At 43.1% G+C, this 24,310-nt stretch overlaps 1 protein-coding gene across 6 annotated transcripts in view; it reads right to left on the bottom strand.

Annotated features, from left to right (window-relative positions):
* Window positions 1-24,310, bottom strand: part of MAPKAP1 (MAPK associated protein 1) — a 479,755-nt gene that overhangs the window by 122,214 nt on the left and 333,231 nt on the right. The window lies entirely within an intron of this gene.

Genomic DNA, 24,310 nt, shown 5'->3' with positions numbered 1-24,310 from the left:
TCACAGGAGATCGTGCCTGAAACTGTACGTTCAGTTCATCTTTCAACCTCCCCCCCCCCCCAGTCTGACCCCTCCCAATCACAAACCAAGTGCGGCTCCAACTTTTGTAGTGATCCAAATTTTAAGGAAACACTCATTGCCATCCTCAATATCCCAGTAATCCATCTCTACCACAAGGGCACCAGCCATCTCTACCACAAACTCTCACGAGAACAACTAAGGTAAATGTTGCCTGCGAAAGTCGCAAGAACTCTGAACAGGTGGTGAGCAACTAACAAATTCTCGAGAACTGCAAAGAGATCGCACGGATCACCATCATATCTCGCGAGAGTTGGATGATGCTATTCCTCTTGTTTTCGAGCAGGGAGGGCAGAAGCAGTCGCAAAGTGCATGTGCAACTTCAACTGAAAGTTGGTACTTTTTGGTTTGTTATCAAACATCATCCTTCTTATCCCAAAATTTGTCAATTGAGGATTTAAAATGATGGGGACTTACACTCTTTCCCCTAGACACAGCTTTCAATAATGTGTTTTATAATAGCTGAATCCTCTTCCCTACATATATATTCCCCAATACTACCTGAAACTTCCTTGTTTACAACTCCACCGAACATATATTCCCAGTACCTGTACTCCCATACAGCCTTTATTTCCATCATTCTAATATATATTTTAAATATAAAGTACACTCAGTATATATATATATATATATATATAAATAAAGATATGTTTTAGCATTTTTATTGTTGGTAGATAATTTTGACTTGGTCATTTTAAAAGAAGCTTGCAAACCCAAAAAAGTGTGGGCACCTCTGGTTTACGAACAAAAGGGAGAATTGTAGGATTGGTGTACAAGATGCCAAGTTTGTAATCAACAAACATAGATAAAACAATCTGTATCTAAAATAGGGTCCAAGAAGTTGATGAACCAGGACCCAAAACGGTCCATGTTTCAAAGAAACACTCCTTCCTCAGGGATCCTAAAAAGTATCACATATTAGGGTACCTTATGGATAACAACTGGAAATGGCGGTTGTGTAGACAGCTAAGCGAGCTGGGCTCCTTCGCAGTACATAAAGAGTGCATTTCCCCATGTACATCTTAATAATGATTTATGGATTTTTTTTTTAGGAAATTATCAAAACCTTTTTTAAACCCTGCTAAACTAATTACTTTCAAACATTCTCTGGCAAAGATTTGCAGAGTTTAATTACATGTTGAATGAAGAAATATTTTCTCCAATGAAGAAATATAATCCTATTGATTACAACTGAATGGAGTTGCTTATTCGTGATCTTTTTCTCATGGGTGTCCCACAAGAGTAAATTTGGCACCGATTCTGTTTCATTTCTCACTAGCACTTCTAGCTGCCCTAATTCAGAGATTAAAATTTACTGCTTTTATCTATAAAGCTGATATTCAAATTTTTGAATCATTTGACTCAGTCTATATATCTGTTGTTAACTGCTTAATCAAAAACTAGGCACTGACTGGCTTTTCTCTCAAAAGTTGAAACTTAATCTTGAGAAACCTAAAGCTCTGTGGGTTTTGTTGTTTTAGGAAAATAGAGACAGAATTACTTTTGGATCCAATTTGTTTGGCAGCAACTATCAAATTAGCAGACACTATAAAGTTTTTAGGGGTTTTGACAACCTCACATTTCAATCTCACATTTCTCTCTTGATAGAGAAATGCATTTATACGAGTGAGACTAATGTATTCTGTTTGGGCACTTTTCGACAAAAATATCCTCAGAATAAGGTATTAATACATGCACTCATGCTTAATGATCTGAACTGCTGTTAATGCATTATTTCAAGGCATAAAGCATACAGACATGAAGAGATTACAGCTTATTCAACGCACAGTTGTTAAACTTATCACAGGCACACACAAATATGATCGATCATTTCACTCCTCTTACTCGATGAACATTTGCTACATATCTTTAAAACAGTCCTTCTAGTGCACAAAATAAACCAGTGCGATCTCTCATTTTCTCTTGACCACTGATCCCCTACTGCGCTTCTAGGATGCTCCATTCATAGAATTATCTTCTAAAAGTTGTCCCCTCTTTTTGCAATGTTAGTATTGATAGCATTAGGTGTTCAGCGATGTGGGACCAGCTTTATAGAATACCTTATCATGCTCAATAAGACAGGCATATTCTTTCTTAAAATTTAAGCGCAATCTTAAATGTATTCCACATAGAGGGACATTTTTTATGACGTCCAAATCCGGGTTTCGATGTTTTGTGGAACATGCACAAAAATCTAGTAGCAAACATGACCATTTTCGAAACAGAAAATAGTCTTATCTTTCTGTTTCGAAAATGGCCATTTCTCAGATGTGCTTGTCCTCAGTATGTCTTTTTGAACCATTTTTGAAAAAAACATGTCAAAAAGAAACACACACAAAACAAGCCATTGGATATAGGAGGAGCCAGCATTTTTAGTAGACTGGTTACCTTAGGGGGCACTGCAGTGAACTTCACATAAAAAGGGCTTATAGTGTATGGTGAACCCTCCAAAACCTACCCAAAATCTACTGTACCAAACTAGACAGCACGGTATATCCTGGGGTACTCCTATGGGAGGGGCCTTAGGCACCCAAGTTAATAAGAGTCTTAGGCCAATCGAAGTCTTAGGCCCCTCCCCAGTGCATCCCAGGATGCACCAGGAAGGGTAAGGCCCGCCATTTCAAAGAGACGGAAGGTTTCATCGTATTGTCTACAATAATACTCAGAAATCCTTTTTTTGAGCGCTAATCTCCAAGGTGGACCCTAGCAGCCTGCTATTAATCCTGGCTAAGTCAGGAAGGAGGCAAACAGCCTACGCTCAAGCTCCTGATAAATCAGGGATGTGAGCAGCTACTCAGAGGATGCTCCCGAGCTCAAAAAATATTACAGCAGGCTAGCTAGACAAGTGTCTCCGAAGGCTGATCCTTCTAGCAGCAGACTTCAACTGTGCGAGTCTGTGTCTTCTCCCAGGCGGAGGCCCTAACTTAAAAGACAGGAAAAACCTGAAAATAATAAAGTCACAGAGCAGAAGATAAACACATCTAATGAACTTTCTTGCCAAACCCTTCCAATTTGCTATTTTTGAAACCTATTTTCTAGATGGATTTCTGTGGTTCTTGTTCATAGTGCGTCTAAATCTCAAAGGTATGTTAGAGGAGCAGTTTGGGTAGGACTAGGACGGGGCTTATGATTTGGACTTCTTCTGCAATAATCAAACATTTTAAAAATCATCTAGGGCACAATTTGAATGTTGGGCTAGACCTGCTTTAACAATGAGTAAGTGCCAAAAAGGTCCCCAAACTGATCAGAAGACCACACTGACCCCCCTCCCATCCCCAAAGATGTGAATGAAACAGTACATACCTGCTTGTATGAGAGCTTCATATTTATGGTCAGTTCTAGTAAAGTAGCAAGAAGGTTCCTGGGGTAGCTTAGTGGACAGTAAAATCAACCACTAAGATGGGCGCCTATATCTCACTCTAACAGATACACAGATGATGTACTATGTGAGCTTTCTAAAACCCACCCTAATCGAAATGTACCTACATATAGGTGACACTGAAGGCATAAGGGCTACTAGTGTGGTATAGTTAGGTCCAGTAGGTTTTGGGTGGGTTTTAAAGGGCTTACCACACACAATAAGGGGTTATGGGGAGATGTGTGAGAATGGAAGTTACAGGTGCCGGAAAAGGAAGCCCAAAATTTTAGTGAGCCAGGAACAGGAGGAGGCTAAAAGACACAAATAAGAGAGCGAGGAGAAGAAGAAGAAGAAGAAGAAGTCCAAATCATAAGCCCCGTCCTAGTCCTACCCAAACTGCTCCTCTAACATACCTTTGAGATTTAGACGCACTATGAACAAGAACCACAGAAATCCATCTAGAAAATAGGTTTCAAAAATAGCAAATTGGAAGGGTTTGGCAAGAAAGTTCATTAGATGTGTTTATCTTCTGCTCTGTGACTTTATTATAAACAGGGCTTTTTTGTGCCAGGAGCCAGTGGTTCAGCATTTCTCTTCTCCCACCAACATCGTTTTCCTCTGGCCCTCCTAAAGCAGCAGTCACAGCAGAGGAAGGGCCCCAGCAGGACAGCCAGTGACAACCTGTTTGGAATGCTGCTGCCACCACTGCTGCTTTAGGAGGACTATGGGAGGGGGGAGAAAGGAGATGTCAGACTTGCATGGGGTGGGGGGTAGGGGGAGTAGCGAACCTTGGTCCTCCTGAGTGCAGAGACTCATGGTTCACTGACCCTTGCCACACGTCATCACTACTCGCCTGTCTTGCTACAAAATGGCACGCCTTCTTAGTAAGTTATTTTTCTGTGAGGCAGCAATAGTGAGTGATGTATTCGGACAAAGAGACCAATGATGGTGGCTCTTTAGAGGTGACATCATGGTTGGAGGGCAGGAAGCAATGGCTGTCTTGCAAGGAGTGGGAGGAAGGCATTGTTTGCTTTAGGAGGTGGTGATACATGCAGTAAAATATACAGTAAATGCTTTTCCTTTTTTTTACTCTGGGAACAAGGTTTGCTATTGTTCCCTTGGGGCAGTAGACATTTCCTTATCCACAGCCACAACAATTCTGGCATCATTTTTCTTGCTACCGCGGTTTCCTGCACGTTCTTGTCCCTGTGTCATTCTCTACATGCTTAGGAAAAGGGCCCTAATATTAAGGATGCTTGAAGGTCTAGCTGACATGATATATTAAAATTCTTGGAATATTTACTTAGTAAGTCACACAACAGGCTACTTTACTTAGCTATAAAAGGGAATGTTTGGCAGAAATAAACTGTGCTTTTTTCTGCTACAGTGTATTCTTTAAAATATATGGTCTTTGGATTAGCCAGTTTTGTTTTGGTCCATTTCTAAGAACATCAAGGCACAGCATTTAATGGTTATGTTAATGAACATTCATCTGCAAATCAGCATAAAAATCTGAATAATTGAGTTTATGGAACATGCACAGAATAAATTAATGTCATTTTAATCTAGTTCAATTATGAAGTACACAAACACAAGCTAAAGTAAAGCTGCCCTTTTTCTTTGTAATTCCCAGGGCACGCCACACCCAATATTTAAACTGCCAGTTAGCCTTTAACTTTATTTACGGTGTACCTTGACTTAATTTTAAATTTCAAATATATTTCACTGAAGTAATACAAAGAAAGCAGAACATTTTAGGCTGGCTTGTGCTTAGGCCCAGAGAGGAAGGGAAGATAGTTGCTACTACTGTAGTGACCCCTGCAGGCCATTGTGTGGCAGTGAGGCACAGTCTCTCTACTTCATAAGCCTGCAAGTGTCCATGAGTCAGCTAACCATGCTATATGGAAACAGGTGATGGGAACAAACTAGCAATAGGGAAACTATATTGGTAATGAGGAAAAAAATTTGTATTTGAACATTTTTTGGAATAGTAGAAATTGTATTTCTATTGTTTTAATTCACTTTAGAACAGTATGTAAATACTTCAACTCCAAAGCTTGTCTTATCCTTCTTTACTCTTTAGCACATACTTATTTAGACTATTGCAACATCATTTATGCAGGAATTACTTCATTTCTCATTTCATTCGTATCATTTCCTTTGCTAAAAAATGTGATGATGTCATACCACTATTAATTTACCATCACTTGCTCCCAGTCAATTTTAGAGTTCAATTTTAGATTTTATTTTTGACTATCTAACCTCATGATTACTCCTTACTCCGCTTATGAATCTTGTTTCACTATTCTCCCCCATAAGCAAAGCATTCTTCTTTGTTTCCTTGACCCTCTGGAATTCTCTTCCAAAACAATCTTTGTTCATAACCAATATATTTAAGATTTGGGGTGGATTTGGAAAACCTACCTTTTTCAAAAGGCTTATAATTGTCAGGAGGATAAGCAACTGGCCCATGAAAGATGTTTTGTTTCTATTCTTATTGTTCACACATTGTTTATGATCACATACTTTTTTTCCCTCTTACTTTTGGTTTTCTTTCCTAAACTATTAATACAAGCATTCCTTTCTATCTTTGGATAGTCTGTATACCATCTTGTGTGCTTACCCATTAAGTGGTATAGGAAGCACTAAAACATATTTCATTTTAAAAAAGTTAGATTTTCAAGTTTTACTCAGTATGAGGGTCATTTCTAACCTAGCAGGACCATCAAAATCAAACTCTCAGTCTGTTGATGAAGCTGCCATGGACTGACACACTGAGGTAAAAACCCTATATGAAGGGCTAGCCCCGGTCAAAGAAATCAAATACTACCCCCACAAATATTCCTTCCCCTGGTTTACTGACAACTTAAGAACTAAGAAAAGAGAACTAAGATGAGCGGAAAGGAAATGGTGCAAATCTATACTTAACAGTGACAGGTTCAAATGGAAGAAATTACTTGAAGAATATAAAAAAGCCACTCTAGAGGCTAAAGAGAAGGACCTGCAATAGATCACAAAATCTTTTAAACTAACGAAAAAGATACTCACAACATCACAAGGAGACAATCAGTACCTTAACACTGAACTCGACAGTGAAACACTCTGACTACTTCGCTGACAAAGTAGACAAAATACAGTCTCACCTTAACTCTACCACACTACAGACATTGTCCCCCCATGACTTAGACAAAACAATTAAAATCACAACTGGGAACCTAACTAACTTCAAAACAGTCTCCCGCGATGACATCGCTGAAATACTAAACACAATTCACCCTTCTGGCTCCAACTAGGACCCCTGTTCGCCACATCTCCTAATGGTGGTGAAAGATGCCTTTGTAAGCTCTATCCTTCCTCTCATCAAAACCTCACTGCAAACAGGCATAGTGCCCTCAAACTAGAAATCGGCGGTTATCAGGCCGATCTTGAAAAAAACAACATTCGATACTAATGTGCCCGGCAACTTTAGACCTCTTTCCAACCTACCCTTCGTCTCCAAGATTCTGGAGAAAACGGTGTTAAACCAATTACTCTCCTTCATCGACGAACAAGAAGCCCTATCCGCCTTCCAATGAGGATTCAGGAAATTCCACAGTACTGAAACCGTCCTTCTAGACATCATCGATGACTTCTGTAAACTCATGGAGAAGGGTAATGATGTCCTTTTGGTGCTTCTAGATCATAGCGCGGTGTTCAACACTATTGGCCATTCTCTCCGAAATTGGAATCTGAGACATTGCGCTACAATGGTTCTCCTCATTCCTGGAAAACAGATCCCAAAGTATTCTGCTCAACGAACAGATGTTGTATGCAAGTTAAACATGTACAACCTGTCCCATTAAAATAAAAAGCCCCCCCCACGCCATGCCCTCCCACCTGCAATGGCAACCTGAGCCATCGTCCACGCCCCCCCAAAAAAATGGCAGGAGGGATGCCCGCTCCCTTCTGTCATTGAAGGAGCTCCCTCTCCCCCCCGCTCAAAAAAAAGGCAGGAGGGATGCCCATTCCCTCCTGCCACGAAGGCACCCACTCCCTCCCCCTCCATCTCACCCGCCAAAAAAAGCAGGAGAAATGCCCATTCCTGCCACAAAGGCGCCCACTCCTTCCCCCTCTACCAAAAAAAAAAAAAGGCAAGAGGGATGCCCACTCCCTCCTGCCACAAAGGCGCCCCCCTCCCCCCCAAAAAAAAGGCAGAAGGGATGTCCACTCGCTTCTAGCAAAACAACAAAAGTAGAGCTGGCTTCCATTTTGAGAGAAGCCAGCTCTACTTTTGTTGTTTTGCTAGAAGCGTGGAGAAATTTGAACACGATATGGATCCCCTGAAATAGCCTCTTTAGGCGAAACAGAAAGTCTTTTCTGTCGGGATAAGAAGTTAGAAGTCCTACTTCTTCATATGAGTGATATCTTTCTTCGTAATATTTGATACTGTTGTTCTACAGGCCACGTAGCTTAAACCGTTTTGTATGCTTATAGCTGAGCTGCTGCCATAGTTTAGTTAGTTTGGGATTTTTTTCATCTTTTTTTGATGCACTTTAAGTCTACTGAATGTTGACAATTTGAAAATATTGAAAGACTGAAAAACTGAACATTTAAAATCCACATGAATGAAAGTTATTTATTTATACTTGTACAGAGTTTTTTTTATAAACCAGTGATGATGCAGGTGGCTTAGGGTACTTGTGTAGTCCCGGCTGCCTGCAATTGAGGTTTATTTTTCTCCGTTTTTTTGTTCTATTATTTTACACAGATATTGTGTTTGTGTTATGTCAACAGTTTTTTGGCTTTGTGGTATGAATGAATCCCTGCTACTAAATATTATTTACAATACGTCTTAAACCACACTTTTTTTGATGATATATAAAGCAGCCATTTGCCCGTCCTTAGATGGTAGATAGACTTGATTTCCTATTTAAAATGCTGGCGACCACTATAATGTGGACTGGATCATGGTTGATTATTTACCTTATATATGTTTTAATGTATTTTATATACAGAGTTTTTGTGGATATTCATGAATATTTGTTATTATTGTATTGTAACGAATAATCAAATAAAGAATTAAAGTTAAAAAAAAAGAAAGAAGTCAGGTTTGAAATGATAGTTGGCTAGCTAACTGGAAATGTGTCTTTCTTGAGACTGCTAGTGTGAATCTTTGTTGTTTCTGCATCTGATCTGCATTGTCTGTGTATGTACCCATCACTTACAAATGTAACACATTACAAATATTTACAACTGTGTATATTTTGTAGACTTAGGGCTCCTTTTATCAAGCCACGCTAGCGGGGTTAACACGCGTGTCTGTGTCTACATTGTCTGTGTATGTACACATTACAAATATTTACAACTGTGTATATTTTATAGACTTAGGGCTCCTTTTATCAAGCCGCGCTAGCGGGGTTAACGCACGTGTCGTTTCATCACGCGCTAACCCCTGCGCTGGCCCAAAACTACCGCCTGCTCAAGAGCTATTATGCGCGTTAAACCGCTAGCGCGGCTTGATGAAAGGAGCCCTTAATCAAACCTCCCCCACCCCCTTTTTTTAAAAAAAATTTAGCTCATGCCTTCTCTTTATTATCTCAGGGTGAGCTACAGTCAAGTACATTGGGCATTTCCCCATCCCTGGAGTGCTTACACATTAGAATCCAAGTTTGTATCTAACGCAGTGGAAGGTTAAATGACTTGCCGAAGAATCACAACAAACATCAGTGGAATTTCAACCCTGGGTTTTTTCTCACCACAACCCTACTCACCCACTCTTTTAGGAGGGAGAGCGGATGATCCATTCAGGTAAATGAATTTCCATCCATACGAAAAAATGTACCCACCTAAAAAGAGATTTTCAGGGCATGCATTGTATGTACGTACGTACTTTCTCTTTTCAAATGGTACACTTGTAAATTGCATGCCACTACAATGCCTCACTCCTCACCTCTGTTTTACTTGCCTTAAAATGTACACCCGTGTAATAGTTGCCTAACAAATCAATTTTCTAATCCACTTTAGATAGGTGCCTTCCATTTGGAAACCAAGGGCTCCTTTTATGAAGGCGCGTTAGCGGTTTAATACGCGTCATAGCGCGCTATACTGCCGGAAACGCTAGCCGCTACCGCCTCCTCTTGAGCAGGCGGTAGTTTTTCGGCCTGCGCAGGGGTTAGCGCGTGATGAAAAGTCACGCGCGTTAAACCCGCTATCGCGGCTTCGTAAAAGGAGCCCCAAGTTGTCCTGTGTAAACTTAAAAATATATGTGTAACTTTGTAGTTAGGTTCCCTCTTGACAATTTGTCCCAGCATTTCCAATCTCTAAATGTATTTATTATACTATACTATATCTATCTATACACATACGCACACATACATACATATAATATATATATTTATTTTTAATATGTTTATTACTGCTAGTTTTCCAACATGTATTTTGCAGCTATTGCTGCTAATTGCAGAAATATTCTCCATTGCATGTGTGTCACCTGTTTAGCATAAAGCTGGATTGTAATTAGTCTGTTAAAACAATCAATATTGTGACAAAATAATTAGTTACCTTAGAAGAGGCCGTGATGTCACATGATTTTGTCTTGATTTGATAAGTAGAGGATATTGATTACTTTAAATTTATTGAGATGAGCCTTTAAGACAGAATTTGGCTTGGCACACGTTTAAAAATGATACTAGTTCATTAGCAATAGAACAAAATTTAGGAGCCTATGTACTAAATGGAAAAAGTTCATGTGTTAGTAGCCATTTTTGTGAAAATATAGCTACAGATGCAAATGAGCTCTGGGCTTTTTGACATCCTCAGTTATACTTAGCAGTGAATATTTCATGCATTGCTATAGCTCAGAACTTTGAGTTCTTTGCTGTGCAACACATGAAACATTGGGAGAAAATGTCACTTCAAGCAGTGGTGCTAAAAAATTTAATGGACCCTCTGGCTTGAATTGGACATTTCCCTGAACCCATTCTCCCATGGGGATCGCAACTCCCTGAAGGCTCAGTGGGCCCGATACCCCCTCCCTCTAATCCCAATGTGGGGCTAAAACCTTTTAAAACATCCTCCTTCCCAAATCCCCATCTTTTCAGCTGACACCCTCTAAGTACACTGACTAAGTACCCTGACACCCCCTCTAAGTACACTGACTAAGTACCCTGACACCCTCTAAGTACCCTGACACCCTCTAAGTACACTGACTAAGTACCCTGACACCCTCTACGTACCCTGACTCACTCTGAGGAATCCAGGAAAGAAGGAGAGAGCTCAACTCACTCCTGCCCCAGTGGCTGCCTGATCGCTACTGGTAGATGGTACCACTGCTAAAGGTCAGACAACTGTTCCTTATTTACCAATCTGACCCCTAGTAGTAGTACCATAAAACTACTGCTAGGGATCAACTGACATTATTTTGGGATAGACTGCTCCCAGGAGTGAGAAGGGATCACTCCTGCCCCTACTGTCCCCTGGAGTCCTTGGGGCCCGTCAGTTTGCTGAGGGCAGAGGGGGAAGCAGGCTGGGCTGGCTCTTTACATTAGGAAGGGAAAGTACGGTACAGGGATTCAAACAGGGATTGGATGGATTCCTGAGGGATAAAGGGATCGTGGGATACTGAGGGAGGAGCTGGGATGTAAAACAAGTATAGAAAGCTAACCAGGTAATAAGTATAGAAACCCAACCAGGTCGTGCATGTGCAAGACCGGAGGGTTAGGACTTCGATGGGAAGATAGGACTTCAATGAGAAACCAAGGTGGCAAGGGAGCCCCTTCTGGTGATTCAGACAGGTCGTGACCTGTTTGGGCCGCCGCAGGAGCGGACTGCCGGGCAGGATGGACCTATGGTCTGACCCGGCGGAGGCATTGCTTATGTTCTTAAATGTGGGCGTTTTAAAGGAATTTAGCTCTATTTCATGGTTTGGGGAGGGGCATCCCATATGAGGGAAGGCCAAGGAAGGGGACCTAAGGGGTGAATCTGATTCAAGATGAAGGTTTTAAAAAATTGTGCAAAGAGGACTTTGTTTCAGATATCTATAGAAAAAGTATCTAGAGCTCTTGAACTGTAATTATGTTTCCTGCAAAAACAAGCCTGTAAAGTCTTTCACATACTCATATGTTTATTTATTAATTGTTTTGATGATTTGGCATTGCAGCAGCTTATTAATGTAAAATGTATATAAACTTCTGAGTGGTGTGCTTCATGCACAAATTTACTACCGTGAAGGGACTTTGCAAAAGTGAAGGTCACACAAAAGATAGCAGGAAATGCCTTTACGCTGGCATTTTTAACTTTTACAGTTGCTTCTACTTAACTTTTGAGTGAAGTCACTTTAGTACAGGAATCTCAAAGTCCCTCCTTGAGGGCCGCAATCCAGTCGGGTTTTCAGGATTTCCCCAATGAATATGTATTGAAAGCAGTGCATGCACATAGATCTCATGCATATTCATTGGGGAAATTCTGAAAACCCAACTGGATTGCGGCCCTCAAGGAGGGACTTTGAGACCCCTGCTTTAGTACATATGATACTTTGGAATGGTTAAAAGATGACTAGATTCAAGGTTCATTCTGTCAGATCACTGTAAAAATCAGTGCTGTGAGAGCAGTTAAAAGTATATCACAACCCACAGGTGCACTCAGATTTGTGATGTCTCCACTAAGCATCAGTCATTCCTGGAATTTGGAAAACCAAAGTCTCTGCAGTTTGCAGCAATGTTTCCCAATCCTAGCCAGTTGGGTTTTTATTATTACTGCAATAAATATGCAAGTGAAAGATTTGTAGATATTGAGTCTCTTGAAAATCAGACCAGTTAGGTGTGCCTCCTGGAGATAGCTGGAAAATGCTGGCCTACAGTGTAGAATGTACTGATGTGTGCATTTCAGCTACAGAATATAGAAACATAGAAACATGATGGCAGATAATGGCCTATCCAGTCTGCCTATCTGCAGTAACCATCAGCTCTTCCTCTCTCTAAGAGATCCCAAGTAGAAGTGCTCATATAGAAAAGAAAATCCATTTAGTCTGTTCAGGATCCTAAGAAATTTTAAGTAAGGCAAATAGGGTAGCATTCAGTATATTTAAAAATATATGAATTTAATTGGTTCAAAAAGAATGTTTAAGAGATCTGTCTGGCTTAAGACTTGATTTAAAAGAAAAATAACATTTGGCAGAAAGGAGCTGGGGTGGGGGGGAAGATATTTTGGACACACCAGGGGAGGGAGGGAGATGGTATGTGCTAGACCTGCCAAGAAGGGGGTGCGGGATGCTGAATAAGAGGAGATAGAGAAAGACCAGACTGGGGGAGAGGAAAAGATGGGGCAGATGCTGGACCCAGGGAGGGGAGACAGGAGGGAAGAGACAGACTGGACTGAGGTGGGGTGGGGATGGAGCACAGGCGGAGAGAGGGATATATGCCAAACCATGAGGGATGGGCAGAGGAGAGATGCTGAACCTGGGGTGGGGGTACAGGAGGCAGGGAAGAGAGAAAGGGAGAAGGGCACACACAGAAGAAATGCTGGGCATGGAATAAGCATGCAGACAGGGACACAGAGTATAATGCTGGAAAGGGATGGGATAGGGACAGAATGGGGCGATGCTGAATATAAGGGGGAGGAGAGTGACAATAAGACTTCAGATGCAGAACATGAAGGGAGGATGGGAATGGGACACAGAGGAGAGATTTTGGACAGGACAGATAGTAATGCAGATAAAAGATGGATGATGGATAAGGAGAGAGAACAAAATGTGATATGAATGGCAAGTCTGATTTATTGAGGTTTACCGTCTTTTGCCTTTCTGTCTCTATTACTGGTATGTGGTTCCTTATTTAATATTTGCTGACGGTCTCTCTATGTTTTGCGTGTGTGACCAAGGTGCAATATTTTTCTAGCATGCAGTTTCTATGCAGAGATCCATTTAATTGTTTTCTTTCTAGATGTTGTATTAGTGTTTTAGTGCTCAGAGTAATATGTACAGTGCTGCCTCTTCACAGACAACGTTGTTGCTCTTTGAGTCCTGGGAGTCGAAGCTGTTGTGGTATTGTAAGAGTTTGTGTGCTGGCCTTATTGGGATTGTGGGAGTGTGTGGGACTGTGTGTTGGCCTTACTGAGAGGACATCCAAAATTTAATTTTAGGTTGTTTTAACATCAGACAGGGTTTGTGCAATAATCATAAGACATATGTACCGTATTTTCGCGGATATAACGCGCACCATTGTAAAACGCGCACAGGGGTATAGCGCGCAGAAATCACGATGATATGTACAAAAACTTTTCTATACCGCGCTCAGGCATATAACGCGCATGCTGCCCGACTCTCCTTTCGCCCGCCCTGACTTTCCGTGCGCTGTCCCGACTCTCCGTTCACCCCCCCTGACTTCCGTGCACTGTCCTCCCTTGAAGTCCTGTCCCCCCTTGAAGGTCTGTCCCCATCCTGAAAGCCTGATGCCCCCCCCGACGTCCGATACATCCCCCCCCCCGGCAGGACCACTCGCACCCTCACCCCGAAGGACCGCCGACTCCCCAACAATATCGGGCCAGGAGGGAGCCCAAACCCTCCTGGCCACGGCGACCCCCTAACCCCACCCCGCACTACATTAGGGGCAGGAGGGATCCCAGGCCCTCCTGCCCTCGACGCAAACCCCCTCCCCCCAACGACCGCCCCCCCCCAAGAACCTCCGCCCGTCCCCCAGCCGACCCGCGACCCCCCTGGCCGACCCCCACGACACCCCCACCCGCCTTCCCCGTACCTTTGTGTAGTTGGGCCAGAAGGGAGCCCAAACCCTCCTGGCCACGGCGACCCCCTAACCCCACCCCGCACTACATTACGGGCAGGAGGGATCCCAGGCCCTCCTGCCCTCGACGCAACCCCCCCTCCCCCCCAGCCGACCCGCGACCCCCCTGGCCGACCCCCACACCCGCCTTCCCCGTACCTTTGGAAGTTGGCCGGACAGACGGGAGCCAAACCCGCCTGTCCGGCAGGCAGCCAACGAAGGAATGAGGCCGGATTGGCCCATCCGTCCTAAAGCTCCGCCTACTGGTGGGGCCTAAGGCGCGTGGGCCAATCAGAATAGGCCCTGGAGCCTTAGGTCCCACCTGGGGGCGCGGCCTGAGACACATGGTCGGGTTTGGCCCATGTGCCTCAGGCCGCGCCCCCAGGTGGGACCTAAGGCTCCAGGGCCTATTCTGATTGGCCCACGCGCCTTAGGCCCCACCAGTAGGCGGAGCTTTAGGACGGATGGGCCAATCCGGCCTCATTCCTTCGTTGGCTGCCTGCCGGACAGGCGGGTTTGGCTCCCGTCTGTACGGCCAACTTCCAAAGGTACGGGGAAGGGGGGTGGGGGGGTCGTGGGGGTCGGCCAGGGGGGTCGTGGGTCGGCTGGGGGGGAGGGGGGTTTGCGTCGAGGGCAGGAGGGCCTGGGATCCCTCCTGCCCGTAATGTAGTGCGGGGTGGGGTTAGGGGGTCGCCGTGGCCAGGAGGGTTTGGGCTCCCTTCTGGCCCAACTACACAAAGGTACGGGGAAGGCGGGTGGGGGTGTCGTGGGGGTCGGCCAGGGGGGTCGCGGGTCGGCTGGGGGACGGGCGGAGGTTCTTGGGGGGGGGCGGTCGTTGGAGGGAGGGGGGTTTGCGTCGAGGGCAGGAGGGCCTGGGATCCCTCCTGCCCGTAATGTAGTGCGGGGTGGGGTTAGGGGGTCGCCGTGGCCAGGAGGGTTTGGGCTCCCTCCTGGCCCGATATTGTTGGGGAGTCGGCGGTCCTTCGGGGTGAGGGTGCGAGTGGTCCTGCCGGGGGGGGGATGTATCGGACGTCGGGGAGTCGGCCGGGCAAGAGGGCTTGGGCTCCCTCTTGCTCCGATCGTGGATGCGGGTGCGGGTGGGAGCGCGTGCGAGCGGTCGTTCGGGGTGGGGGGGTGAATCGGGCGTCGGGCGGGGTGGGAACTATGTTTAAAAACGTTTGTATACCGCGCTCAGGCATATAACGCGCGAGGGGTATGCGCGGTACGTAAAATCATGTATAACGCGCGCGTTATATCCGCGAAAATACGGTATATGTGTCATTTTTTTTCCTCTGGAGAAGGCAACTCTAGTTATAGAGGGGCAGAATGGGGCAGAGAAAGGGTGCAACATGTGGTGTAATAAGGGACTTGAGGCTGGGCATAGGGTGGGGGCAAGGGAGAGGCATAAAGCATGGCAGGTTTTTCTCTGTCAAAAGTTGGCAATCCTATTTCCCTTTTTGTCCCTTTTTGTGTGTGATTTGCTAAAATTAGCAGTTTGGGACAGTGTTTTGAATCTTAGATCCCTAATTTGAAAAACAATTCCCCCTCAAAAGTATGGTTCAGAGCAGATGAAGAGTTTCTGGTCTCAGAACAGCGGTACTAATTCAATTTATAAAGATGCCTGTTTCTCCATTTTTATTGATTTCCCTTCTGGTTTTATTCCAAAATCTTTGCTTGTGCTAACATATTTCACATTTCGTAGTTTCCAGCTATTGTTGCTGTAAGGGCCAAACTCCTTTCTGCTCTGAATTTCTTTTCCTGATTAGTGTACAGATATCTGAGCAGAGCATGAATAGGGTTCTGATGAGGGTCTGATTTACTTCACTATTGGGGAGATACAGTGATGGTGTTGAAGGTGAGGGAGGGAGTAGTAGGCAACTCACTAAAAGATATGAAGCACTAATCTCTCTGTAAGGATGACAATGAATATAAGAACAAAATATAGGGGAGGGGAATTCACAATGCTTTCTTTAAGTGCCAACTGAATTTCTGTGGAGGGCTGCTTTTATAAAAATACAGGTACAAGATTCTTTATCTGAAATTCCAAAAGCCAAAATTTGATGTGAACTGGAAGTAGTCAATTTCCCTGACGTGATACACACTGAAATCAATGCAAGTATATGTGTTTGTCCTCCATCCCAGTTGCACCCCTTCTCCGTGGTGGCATGTCAAAAGCGTGCAGGACATTCGTGCGCCAACACCTGCATGCAGGACGAATGCGTGCCACTGGTTCTGCCGCTTTTACGCCTTACCATTAGCGTTCTGAGGGGGAGAACCCCCCCCCACTACACTTATAACAGCTTGTGCTTCTGCTAGGGGTGTGTGTGGGGGAAGACCCCCCCCCCCCACTACACTGAAAGCTCCCAAACATTCCTGAACAGCGAGAGAACGGAAGTTTTCATTGTACTGGGGGAGGGGGGCCTCCTCCCAATCCCCCCCAACAGGAATGCCACCAGTTATAAGTGTACTGGGGGGGTTCTGCCCCACCCTCTTCAGAACACTAATGGTAAGGCGTAAAAGCGGCAGAACGCATTCATTCTGCGCACAGGTGTCAGCGCACGATTGTCAGTGCGTCAATGTCCTGCACGCTTTCGTCAGTGTACCCTTCTCCGTTGCTGCTGCCAGCCGCCTTCACCCAGAACCAGCAGTTCCCTCACCATCAGGCCCCTCCACGACCCAGTAATTTCCTGCCATCAGATCACCCCTGCCTCCCTTCCTCTCGGCAGCCATTTTCAGCACCAAGAGAGTACAGGCAGGAGCAAGTGAGAATCGCTCCTGTGCTAACATTCCGCTAGACCACTACGGTAGGCTTAGGGATCCTGCTGCTGGGCCCGGGGGGAGGGTCGTCACTCTTCAGAGTGTGGAGAAGGACGGAGGCAGGCAGGGAGGGAGTATACACAGTATAGGTGCGAGATCTATTCCGAAAACAAAAAAAAATACCTGACCCTAAGGATTTCAGGTAAAGGATCTTGTACATGTTGTGCCATGGAAATATAGTACAATTCTATTTTACTATCAAATTATTCTGAACCATTATTTTATAATGTTGCCTTCTATTGCATTGAACTTGATGATCTATAATAAATACAATTATTTGCAGTTTAGGGGAACTGTATAAATGGATCAGTTATGACATCCGTTTTTGTTTATTTTATTGGCCCAGCAGCTTTCTCCTGCTGTAATGAGCTTCCAGCTCAGTTGGCACCAGCCTCTATTGGGCTACATTTCATTTCCCATTTTATAAACTCCCTCTGCTCCTCAATCTAGCCCACATGTGTCAAATACAAGGCCTGCAGGCCGAATCTGGCCTGCCTGGCCATTTTATGCGGCCTGTGGTGACTCTGTGCCTTACACTAGACCAGGGGTATACAACCCGCAGGCAGAGTGATGTGGCATTTTGCTAATTGCCACCCCTGGGTGTTTACCTTATGGTAAAAAAAAAAACCCCAAACCAAACATAATCCATTGTGTAGTTAGAAAAGCCAATTTTGGGTAGACCCGAGCTCAGACTGGGCAGGTACAAAAGTTTCTCTGCCTTCCTCCTCCCCCTACTCTCTTACCCCTCACCTGGTACTTCCCAAATCAAAATACAAATATTTTAGCTAATGAGAATCCCCAAAGTCTGTCAGTTAAAGACTTTCTCCAAAGGTGACCCCCAACTTCCTTTTATCAAGCTTAGAAAGCAGCAGCAAAGTCTCTGAGCCACTGATCCGGCACCCCCACACAAGCTTAGTTGTTGGTGGCTCAAGGATGCTGCCACCAACTGCAGAGCTGGATAGAAAGGAGCCCTGGCTTCTTTTGGAGGAAGTCCTCAGCTGGCAGCGAAAGGACTAGCTACAGCAAGGGTTAGGGCTGGTATTACACATGCTTGGGCCCAGATCAGAAAATAGAAGGGGGGGGGGGCTCCCTATTCTCCTCTCCTCACTGCCTCCTCTCCAATCTCCTCATTTGCAGTCCTATCACACTGGCAGATTCTTCCCACCAAATACAGAACAAGGCATAACAAATTAGAAAAATGTAGCAAAAATTGCACTGGGAACTCCAAGAAGTTAAATCAGCATGTATTTCAACAATCGAGAAATAACAAGGGGAATGCATTACCTTTTCTAGTGAACATAATACAAAGACATCCGTTATGTACATTTTGCAAAGTTGTTATACCACTAATAATTTGTTTTGAGGCATAAACGTAAGACTAATAGTAAATATATTGAAAATACGTTTTGTCGAATTCAGTTATGAGCAGGGATTCATCCAGACCAAAAAACATATAGATAAAGCTGACATACTGAAAATCAAAAAGATGAAAAGGAGAAAAATAAACCTCAATTGAGGGTCGTTGGGACTACACAAGTACCCAACCATCCACTCATCATCACGGGTTTATAAAAAACTCCAAAACATGTATAAATAATCGATTCTCACATCTTTCATTCACACGAAATCTTCTTTTTGTTATTTTTCACAGTCTTTTTTTATATATAATTTCAGTTTAAATGTCAAGCAATGAAAAAGGCCCGAATCCCAAGCTTAACCCCATTAATTGGCGAGGACTACAGCTGAATGTAATCAGTATAAGCAGTTTTTAGAGATATGCAGCATATATCTGAAATCGTGAAAAAATACACTCATCTGAAATCGAGGATTTTCACCAAGAGGCTTCCAATTCAAGATCCCGACAGAAAAGACTTTCTGTTTCGCCCGACGAGGGCTACTTCAGGGGAACAATATCAACTCCAATATCTCTCTGCTTCTAATTATCTGCTGGAAATAGAGCCGACTCCTCTCAAGACGGTACAGGGACTGAAAGACGCGCCCGGCTCGAATAAAACATGAACCGGGCGTCTTGACGTCATCAACTACGTGATGCACAATAGGCCAAACACCCTTCCTTCCCACTAGCTGCCAAACAGACCACAAGAAGGAACTTTTGAAATGAATTTCAAAGGAACGGCTGCCATTCATAAGCTGTATTTAAGCCTACTGGCTCTAAGGTTTGTAACCGGCTAATCCATTGTTGTTCCTTCTGCCATAGCATTCTTCTACTGTCCCCTCTTCTCTGAGTAGGGCGTAATTTCTCGATGACCCAACATTTTAAGTTCTCAAATCTATGGCCAAATTGGGTACAATGAGCCACTATCGGGGCTGTTAATTTCCGAGTGTTCAAACAGCTTTTATGTTCCGTAATTCTAGTGGTTAAGGTCCTTGATGTTTGCCCTATATATAAACGGTCACATGGACATTGAATCGTATATATTGTATTCATAGATTGGCATGAGGACGTCTGATGTAAAGCAATGCTCTTGCCATCACTGGGATTAATAAAGCTGGAAATATTCAGCATTATGTCACAATTTGAACAATGTTCACAAGGTTTGTGACCCTGGATGTTATCTGGGTTTTCTCCTATAAAATCTTCCTTAGATGTATGACATAGTAAATCACTAAGATTTTTATTTCTTGATTGTGAAAAAATAAATCTTTTGTTTTCAAAACAAGGTAGCGTTTTTAATAGGGGAAGATGTTTTTTATATTTCTTGATCACCTGTGATGACATACGAGTTTGTTTAATCACACATGGAATTATAACATCATCTGAATGAGGTCTTTTGTAATCTAGCAATGTTTCTCTAGGATTGTATAACGCACGTTTTTTAGCTCGTTTAACTATATTTTTGGGATAATCTCGTAACAATAATTTATGTTCCAATATCTTTGCTTCTTGTGTAAATTTATCCTTAGTATTACAAATACGACGATACCTAAGAAACTGCGCAAAAGGAATGCTGTTTTTAAGATGAATTGGATGCATGCTGTTAAATTTAAGCAACGTGTTTCTGTCAGTTTTTTTGCGATGGACTGAAGTTTCAATGTGCTGATCTTTCATATGGATTTCCACATCTAAAAAACTGATGTTCTCAACACTATATGTCATGGTAAATTTAATGGAATGATGACACTGATTCATTTTATCATTAAATTCTATAAGTTGTTGCCTAGTCCCCAACCAGATGATAAAAATATCATCGATAAATCTCCACCACTTAAAAACATGGTGAAATTCTGGCATGGTATAAATCAGTGTTTCTTCAAACCATGACATATACAAATTCGCAATTGTTGGAGCGAATGAAGCACCCATTGCTATTCCAGACAGCTGCTTAAAGAATTCACCATTGAAAATAAAATAATTATTTTTCAATGCAATTTCACAAAGGTCCTTCAGAAACTTCGTATGTATATTGTCTTGAACAAATTGTGAGTTCCATAAAGCTTCCAATACTACCAGAGCTTCTTCTTGTGGGATGCACGTGTATAATGAACACACATCAAATGTCACCATGATGCACTCCGTGGGTAATGTGGATTCCAACTCATTAAGTAGTTTCAAAAAATGTGTAGTGTCTTGTAAATATGATTTAATGGTTTTCAAAAAAACTTGTAATTGTTTATCTATATATTTACTTGTCCTTTCCAATAGTGAATCCCGAGCTGATACTATTGGTCTGCCTGGCGGACACTGAGTGTTTTTATGGATTTTTGGTAGCAAATAAAATATAGGTACTTTGAAATGCTGAGGAGTGAGAAATTGGTATTCTTTTTTAGTAAGAAAACCGCTTTTCAGTGCATCTGCACAGATATTAAAAATCTTTTCAAAGATTTCCATCGAAGGATCTTGGTCTAATTTCAGATATACATCGTGATTGCACAATTGAGAATTAGCTTCCGTAATATAGAGATCACAACCCCAAACCACCACTGCTCCCCCCTTATCAGCCCTTCTAATCACAATAGTTGGATCATTTCTCAATTTTTGAAGGGCTCCATATTCTACTGAAGATAAATTATGAACCCCTCTTTGAACTTTAGCTGTTTCATTTATACTATAAAGTTCTTGAATCATAAGGGTTTTAAAAGCCGCGATAACAGGGTTCAGTGGGCCAGGGGGGTTCCATTTTGATTTAGGCTGTACACAGGACATATCTGATGCTGTACTAGGATGTTCATGGAAAAAGGAGCATAAATTTAATCTCCGTAAAAATTTTTCCAAGTCGATTTGGGCTTGAAATGCATTATGAGCCACTGTTGGAACGAAAGTCAGTCCCTTAGATAATAATGAAATTTCATCTATAGACAATACTTTCTGAGAAATATTAATAACTAATGATTCCGTCTCTTCTGTGTCCGGGCTCGTGACCGCCCCCGATATGACCCTCTGCCTCGAGTGTTTCTTCCTCCTCGTGTATGTCCTACAGTTTGTCTGGTTTGGCCTTGATCCCCATCCGGTTCCTCCGAAGTAGAGGTACTCTCACTATTTGCAATATCTGAAGATTCACCTGAAGTGGTAAACCTCACTGTTTTTGGTTTATAATTCACACTCATCCATCTATAAACGTATCCTGTCTGGTAATCTTTCTGGTCTCTTTGAAACTTTTTAAGTTTATTAGTTCTCACTTCTCTGCGAAATTTATCAAGACGCCCGGTTCGTGTTTTATTCGAGCCGGGCGCGTCTTTCAGTCCCTGTACCGTCTTGAGAGGAGTCGGCTCTATTTCCAGCAGATAATTAGAAGCAGAGAGATATTGGAGTTGATATTGTTCCCCTGAAGTAGCCCTCGTCGGGCGAAACAGAAAGTCTTTTCTGTCGGGATCTTGAATTGGAAGCCTCTTGGTGAAAATCCTCGATTTCAGATGAGTGTATTTTTTCACGATTTCAGATATATGCTGCATATCTCTAAAAACTGCTTATACTGATTACATTCAGCTGTAGTCCTCGCCAATTAATGGGGTTAAGCTTGGGATTCGGGCCTTTTTCATTGCTTGACATTTAAACTGAAATTATATATAAAAAAAGACTGTGAAAAATAACAAAAAGAAGATTTCGTGTGAATGAAAGATGTGAGAATCGATTATTTATACATGTTTTGGAGTTTTTTATAAACCCGTGATGATGAGTGGATGGTTGGGTACTTGTGTAGTCCCAACGACCCTCAATTGAGGTTTATTTTTCTCCTTTTCATCTTTTTGATTTTCAGTATGTCAGCTTTATCTATATGTTTTTTGGTCTGGATGAATCCCTGCTCATAACTGAATTCGACAAAACGTATTTTCAATATATTTACATTTTGCAAAGTTAACATATTTCAGTTAATAAATTCAAAATAACCCTTGTTGCATGGACATTTTATTTTTCCCATCATATCGATTGCAATTTCTCTTTTCAGTTTCCTGCCTGTCCTCTGCTAATTCTCCTTCAAGTGGCTGCTGTCCATTTGTGTTTTCTCTTCTCTCCTGTCTTGTTCCATTTCCTCACTACACCTGCCTCTGACATACTGATCTTTTCTTTTTGGCTCTTTATTCCCTTTTCTATTTTCTGTTTCTCTATTCATTCAAATCTCACCTTCTTTCTTATCCTTCATTTTACTTTTCAGCTACCTATCAAATTTTCATCTCCTTCTAACACCCACTAGCTTTCCTATTCCCCATCTTACTCCTTCCCAAGTCTTCTATTTCCTTTCATCTTTAATCTACTCCCCTCTCCATTACCATATTTCTACCCTCTGTAATCACTATCTTCCTTTCATTCATTCTCCCCTTTCCCTGTCTCTCCCACATGGTTTCCATCATTTCCAGCATTTTAGCCTAATACTTCCTGTTCCTTCCACTCCATCCTCCGACATCTTCCTGCCCCTTTTTATCTTCTTTCCCCTCCCCCCATGGTCTAGTATTTCTCCCTCCCTTAATCCCTTCTGCCTCTTAATCCAAAATCTCCCTCCTTCTCTTCTCCCCCTCCATGGCACCTCTCCCTCCCTCTACTCCATCCCCATGTCCTCCATGTCCTGGGTCCAACATCTCTCTCATTCTCCCCTTCATGCAGGAACTCTTCCTCCCTCCCTTCCACATCCATATCCAACATTTCTCCCTCTCTTCTCCCATGCAGCATCTCTTCCTCCCTCCCTCCTACACAATTCTTCCAATATCCCACAATTATCCCTCTCTCTTCTCTTCCTCCTTCCTGTTGTCCAGTCTTTCTGTAGCAGACCCCTGGTCTGGATCTCCCCCCCTCCCCCCAACAACCAATCTACTTTTAATAAATGCCTCTCTTCAAAGGATCGACAGCAGTGGCAGTAATTTCTGCACACTGCATGCGCATGACTCCATCTTCCACCCAGGCAGAAATAGAAAGTAGAACGTGGCAGAGAGAAGAAATTCAGGTCAACTGCAGGCAGTGTGTGGGAATTGCTGCCAGCGATCCTTTGAAGAAGAGACATGGGTTAAGGGAGGGAAAGAGAGAGATGCAGGACTGCAGGAGCCTCTGTAGCTGAGCCCTGCTTGCTTTCCTCATGCCAAGTGCTGCCAAGTATGAACTGCTGCTGGGTGGAACTGAGCCAAAAGTGAGTGGGCCTGGGCCCACCCATGGCCATGACCCTGAACAGAACATAGGATATCACATTATTTATTACATGTATAAAATCAAATAATTTAATTTTGGAGTATTTCTTTGGCAGACAGAAGTAAGCTGCCTTTGGAAACAAATCATTTTTGAAATTCACTTGCATTTCCTGCAGAATATGACTTGTGTAAATGTGAGCTCAGGACACGCCCCTCTGGAAGGGCCGGTACATGCCAGTTAAAAATCAGCTTCTTACGGCACGCGCTACTCACTAACTACTGCACAGCACCTGAGCATAAGCTATCTTTACTAGATAGCTTATTATTGTTTTTGCTTTGATATTTTGTTTGGGGTTTTTTGTCTAATTTTAACATATGCCCTTCTCCTACCTGTCTTGTCTCTTAGATTTTGAGCCCCTCTTGCTACTCCCGCGGCAGGACAAGCCCCCTTGGAAGTGCTGGACATGCCAGTTAAAAATCAGCTTCTTGAGGCACACGCTGCTAATGCTCCTTATTGCGCTCCTTTGTGCGCAGCCAAATGGCCGTTTTCAATACCCTTCTCAAGATTGGTAAGATCAATTTTCATCACCATTTCTTCCCTATGGCACCAGGAAATTTAATGAGTGACCCCAGTTCAAACATCCCTGTTCTCTGGGGCAACAGACCTCTAAACCACAGTAAGCCAAACTCTTCTCGTCAATTGTCTAACATTTACCCCAAACAGGCCTTG

Source organism: Geotrypetes seraphini, chromosome 10, assembly GCF_902459505.1.
Source record: "Geotrypetes seraphini chromosome 10, aGeoSer1.1, whole genome shotgun sequence".
NCBI lineage: Eukaryota > Metazoa > Chordata > Amphibia > Gymnophiona > Dermophiidae > Geotrypetes > Geotrypetes seraphini.
The sequence above is the reverse complement of the archived record's forward strand: the minus strand, read 5'-3'. Positions and strand labels throughout refer to the sequence as shown.